General features: G+C 34.5%; 1 long non-coding RNA gene across 1 annotated transcript; it reads left to right on the top strand.

Moving 5' to 3' along the window:
* The first annotated feature begins 297 nt into the window (after positions 1-297).
* LOC145162630 (uncharacterized) lies at positions 298-2,414 on the top strand. Its single transcript, XR_013739217.1, has 2 exons — positions 298-520; positions 885-2,414. It is a non-coding gene; the product is annotated as an uncharacterized LOC145162630 (long non-coding RNA).
* The last annotated feature ends 3,553 nt before the right edge of the window (positions 2,415-5,967 follow it).

The raw sequence follows: 5,967 nt of genomic DNA, 5'->3' as shown, positions 1-5,967 counted from the left end.
ACACCTAGTTTTCGTATATGCAGTGTAAATTTTTTCAAAAATTTTTTTTTTTTATATATTGGCAACTACGTAAAAAAAAATTGGCAACTACGAAAAAAAATTTGCCGCCCAATTGGATCAACCAAGCCCAAAAATATATTTATAACTTAAACTTATCAATTAGTAGTCCAAAAAGCCTATTAATTTTAGCCCAAAAAAAAAACTAGTGTAGCCCAAAGCTCATTTGGATAATTGGATCTTTTGAGTTTTGATCCAATTGGGAGAATGGCAAAAAAACTTGCGGCCGATGAGTAGCAAAACAGAAAGCAAAAAAAAAAAAGTCATCGACACAGTGAAGTCGACTTCGAGACTTCGACTGTGACGCACGCCTCAGCCCTCACGAAGACTTGCTTGGTGCTTGATGCTTCCATTGTTAATTCCTTCTAATTTCTTGAGTATCTTGTTGATTGAGTAGCAAAAATCGATTCCCAATTGTTCAATTCGACTCCAAGTGACCAAGCCCTAGCTAAGAATGAAACAAGTAAGTGTTTGAAAATTGAAATTTTACCAATTTGTTTAGGTTGAAATTGCTATGTTTTTATCTTGAATTGGTGAAATTGCTATGTTTTCATTGATGTTATTGACTTATTGATTGATTTGGTGAAATTTTACCAATTTGTTTAGGTTGAAATTGCTATGTTTTTATCTTGAATTGGTGAAATTGCTATATTTTCATTGATGTTATTGACTTATTGATTGATTTGGTGAAATAAAATTACTATGTCATATTGTCTTTATTGAAATTCAATTTTGATTTGGTGTAATTTCTATGTTTTGACTTTTGATTGAAGCTATTGGATGATTTGGTGAAATTATTAGTTATTTAGCTTAATGTTGAATTGTAGGTTACCCTTGGTGGTTTTCTTACCAAAAGACCAAGACCTAATATTAATGAAAGTGGTGAAGGATCTTCCCAAACACCAATCACCAACCAATCAATTCATTCGGTCTCTAATGCAATTCCACAAACACCATGCTCTAATGAAACTAATGATGGTGTTGATTTGAAAGATCTTCCAAAGGACCCGGCGGATAGGCCAATGATTACAAGTTATGCCTCAAATATAAGAGATGATGTAAGAAGGGCATATTTGCTTCAAGGACCTTGTCAAATAAGGCTACATAAGTTTCCAAAAAAGAAAATAGGTGATAGATTAAGAAGCTTCGTTCCTCGTGTAAAAGAAAAGACTTGCTACGGGAACAAGCAAGACAAAGGGTGCAAAAAGGCTTATGTAGTGGTGAACTTGAAACGGGAAGAGGGTTAAATCAAGAGACTACACTTGTTCGGGCGGGAGATACAAGATGGGGTTCACATTTCAACACACTCACAAGTCTGATGAAGTTGTTTGCGGATGTTCTTGTGGTTTTAGAATTTGTGAAAGTGGATGGAGGGTCATTGGCTAACCGCCAACAAGCGTCCGGAATTTTAGCATATTTTCAATCTTATGAGTTCGTGTTTTACTTGTATATGATGTATGACATTTTACACCTCACGGGTACATTATCAAAGCAACTTCAAACAAAAGATCTAGACATTTTAGAAGCGGCTTCGATGGTTAGAGGGACAATGGACGCATTGCAATCTTTAAGAGACACGGGGTTTGCTACTATTTTGCCAAAGGTATCCTCTTTTTGTCAAACACACAATATTGCTACTCTGGAAATGCAGGATTTTTATATTGGTGCGAGAAACCGTACGACCACAAAGACCAATAGATTTCACTTTGAGGTTGAAATCTTCAACACGGTGGTAGATATGCAACTGACAGAATAGCGGGATCAATTTAGTGAAACAAGCACCCAGTTACTAGAATACATGGGTGCTTTGAGCCCTTGTGATTCATTTTCACAATTTGACAAATCAAAGTTGTTGAAGTTGGCTAAGTTGTACAAGTATGACTTTGATTATTCGGATTTGATAGATCTTGAAGGACAACTTGAGATATTTTATCACTCTTCCATCAAAGATGAGCGTTTTACCACTTTGAAAGGAATTTCCGAGCTTTCTCGTTTGATGGTTAGTACGGGGAAACATCGGTCTTATCCTTTGGTTTATAAGCTTTTAAAGTTAGCTTTGATATTACTCGTAGCAACCGCTAGTGTAGAAAGATGTTTTTCGAAGATGAAGCTCCTGAAGACCGACTTGCGCAACAAGATTGGCGATGAGTTTTTGAACGATGCGTTGCTTTGCTATGTTGAGACCGAAGCACTTGTGAAAGTTGAGAATGAAAAGGTAATGGAACGGTTTCAAAAGATGTCGACACGAAGAGGACAAATTTAAATTGTAATAGATGATAGATTGTTGTTATGTTTTTAACTTTTATGTAATGGATCGCTTATTTGTATTAGACATAATGAATTAGTTTTTGGTTTTATATTATGTTTGACCGGAAAAAAAAAATTCGACAACACCTACTGTCAATTCATGCGTTCGTCCCTGGTGAGTAGCTTGTATATGTAACAGGTAAGGATTGTCCATTACCAAATATCACATGAATATTACCTGGATAAGAAGATACATTGTTTAGACCATTAGTAGATAGATCCATATGAGTAGAAGGACGCGAATCAACAAACCAATTAGGTGTGGAGGTACTGAGGTGACATTGAGCTTGAAAGGCTTGAACTAAATTAACATTATGAGGGGTGGCATTAGAGGCAAACGAAGCAAGATTAGGACATTGATTAGCAAACTATCCTTCATTTCGACAAAGTTGACAATGGGGAGGCCGTCTATAATGAACCTGATGACCCAAGAGGAGTAGAATCACATCCATTTGATCAGCTTCATACCATGACGTGTAACCGGGATTAGCAACATGTTTGTCCTAAAAAGTAATTTTCGTCATAGTGGTAAAACCGACCCATCAAAGTGCTTCATTAACTTCTAATAAGATAGGAGGGGAAGCATTTGATTTCTCCATAATAGGTAATTGAACGAATTAAATTTTGTAATCATGTGGAAAATTGTACACATGGGTAGGGTTCCATCAAAAGACTGAGAACAAGACATGTTGAATTGATCGATTGAAGAAAAAGAAAAGAAAACAGGATGCAGAGAGAGAGAGAGAGAGAGAGAGAGAGAGAGGAATTTTCCTAATTAAATGGTTGAAACCATATACACGTAAAAATTATCATCACCAATTAGGTGATCGAGGTTTTTTTTTTAACCTTCTCAGATTCACAGTGTATATAATAGTAATTCAGATTCACAATGTGAATCTGAACTGTTCGAGATTTTTTCATATTGTGAATGTTAAAAATTGAAATATTTACAGTTTAGATTCACAGTGTGAATCAACACTGTTCGAGGTTTTTTTTTTTAATCGGTGTTGATGTTTATTAATAGAGTACAAAAAATTAATATTTTTGGTATAATTAGTTTTTTTTTTGATAAAAATAAACTTAAATATTGAAAAAACTAAGAAAATTAAGTAGGTTTTTTTCGAAAAAAAAAAGTTCGTTTTTCATATAGCATCATGGATCTCTATGGAAAGAGGACGAAAAATCGTGAACAACGGTATTTTCGGTTTTTTTTTTTCGATAAAAAATTTGGCCTAAAAAAATTTTTAAATGATAAAAAGGAAGTGGGTTTTGTTATAATCCGGTACATGTGCGTCCATTATAAAAATTTACAACCATTCCTTTTGCCGTTGATCGCTTTAAATTCTGACGCTTTGGATTGGTTCCTTGGTTCTTTGATTAATAATGGTTCTCTATTGAACTTTTTTCTCTCTCTCTCTCTCTCTCTCTCTCTCTATATATATATATATATATATATATATATATATATATATATATATATATATATATATATATATATATATATATATATATATATATATATATATATACATAATGCTCAGTTTTTCACACTAGGTACACCACAATAAAACTCATTTATATTAACAAATTTATAAAACATTTTAGTGTACACTAGTGATGGGTTTTGAGCATAACATACAATCTTATGTGTGCATGCAACCCTAATAAGATCTATGTCTTCTGTATTTGAACATACAATATGAACAACATCATGCAAACCCTAGAACTATGATAAATAATCGAAATTAACATAAAAGAGTTATGATACATACCTTTGATTGTTATGTAGTAATAACAGTCCAATAACCTTGAAGATCTTGAAGCTTGAGAGCAAGTGTCACAAGTGTAACACCTCTAATGAATCACAAACACACAAGTCATTGATGAAGTTGAGGATCCATCGGAATCTTTCAAGATTGAAACTATGCAAGTTTCACATATTGAAGCCTTGGATGAGTTGCTTGAGGTAGAAACTAAAGATATTACAGAGAGTGATGCAAAAGGTTCAACTTGTCTAGAAACCATGTATATACTTCAAATATTAAAATTACAGAAGCCGCAAATGGGGATTTGGTAGAAGGGTTGCAAGATATGTACATGGAAGTTTCAAAAATTTTAGATGAGGCAAGTCGGATTTAACTTGCTGATGTCAATCTTGAGGCAACAATGGAAGTTTTAACTACTGAACGCATGTATGTTATGGATCTGGATGTAGAAGATGAGTTACAACAAGTGAGCACAGGTAATAATGATGAAAGTTATGTTTCATATGTGATGCCTATAAAACCAGTTCTAGAAGAGGAGGAAAAACAACCATTTGTAATTCTTGACCAATGATCGAACACTGCCAATCTTTAATCAAATCCATGGATAACTATAAACTCATAAACCCAATGTGAACTTGATTTGAAACAAAGACGCATGAAATGAAGGAACAAAATCATTAACCTTATTTACCCCTTTGTATATTGATTTCTTTCAAATCAATGTCGACGCCGGCGTTGACCACCCTCTGTATCTCGATTTCTTTTAACTAAATTCTCTCAATCAGTTTTTCTTGCTTTGAATTCGCTCTGATATCCTCATCTCTTCTTAGTTTTACGACCACACACACCCAAACGTGATGATGAAAGAAAAGTGGTGTCAATCGATTGAAGAGGTTGGGGTCGATTAGAGAGGCTGAGAAACTGGGGTGGGTGTCAATAGAAGCGAGGAAAGCGATTTAAAGTGGGGGAAAGAAATCCACAGTTCATTGGTTTGCTCTTAAAATAAGAGTTCGTTGCTGATCTTTATTAAAAATATTATTTAGAGCATATGGTATGGACAACGAGAAATGCTATTATTGCTGATGTGGCACCTCATAACCTAGTCATAACAAGATGAACACCAACCCCCCCCCCCCCCCTTCTTATTGTATCTGTTGGGTTTTGAGCATTCTAACACTCCTAAGTGTACATGCAACCCTAAATACCTTGGATCTATGTTTTCTCTATTATAAATGCAAATATGAACTTTCCAAGGTATTCATCCTAACTAGCATAATATCATTGATTCATATGAACATAACAAGTTAGAATTACATACCTCTTTGATGTAGAATGTCTTCATGAAGCTTGAGTGCCTAGTGCCCCAAGTGTGACACCTCAAATGGTTCACACAACACCAAATGCACATGGAATGACTTGAGAGAAAATGAATCACTCCTTGAAATCGTCTAGCCCTCATATTCACACATTAGTGCACGATTTCTTGAGCCATGGGATTCTTTTAAATGGTGGCTATTAGGGTTACACTATGTAACCCATAACTTTACCCATTCCTTATGCTCCATGGATTTTAACCTCCACGGAGTATCCATGGGTCACCCCATGGACTTAGTCCAACATAAGGAATCTTGGATCACAAGCCCACATATAAAAGAATGAATGATTTACACAATCAACCCATCCTTTTGATCACTTAATTAATTCCAAATTAATTCTTGATCAATACTAATTAAATAACCTTATTAATATATTAGAACTTATAATATATTAACCAACCTTAAGTGTTATTTCTCTCATTATAGTCTATCCAAATGCATGATGTCATGCAACCCAAATG

Source organism: Lactuca virosa, chromosome 3 (genome assembly GCF_052849685.1).
Source record: "Lactuca virosa cultivar CGN04683 chromosome 3, Lactuca_virosa_CGN04683_v6, whole genome shotgun sequence".
Taxonomy (NCBI): Eukaryota; Viridiplantae; Streptophyta; class Magnoliopsida; order Asterales; family Asteraceae; genus Lactuca; species Lactuca virosa.
The sequence above is the reverse complement of the archived record's forward strand: the minus strand, read 5'-3'. Positions and strand labels throughout refer to the sequence as shown.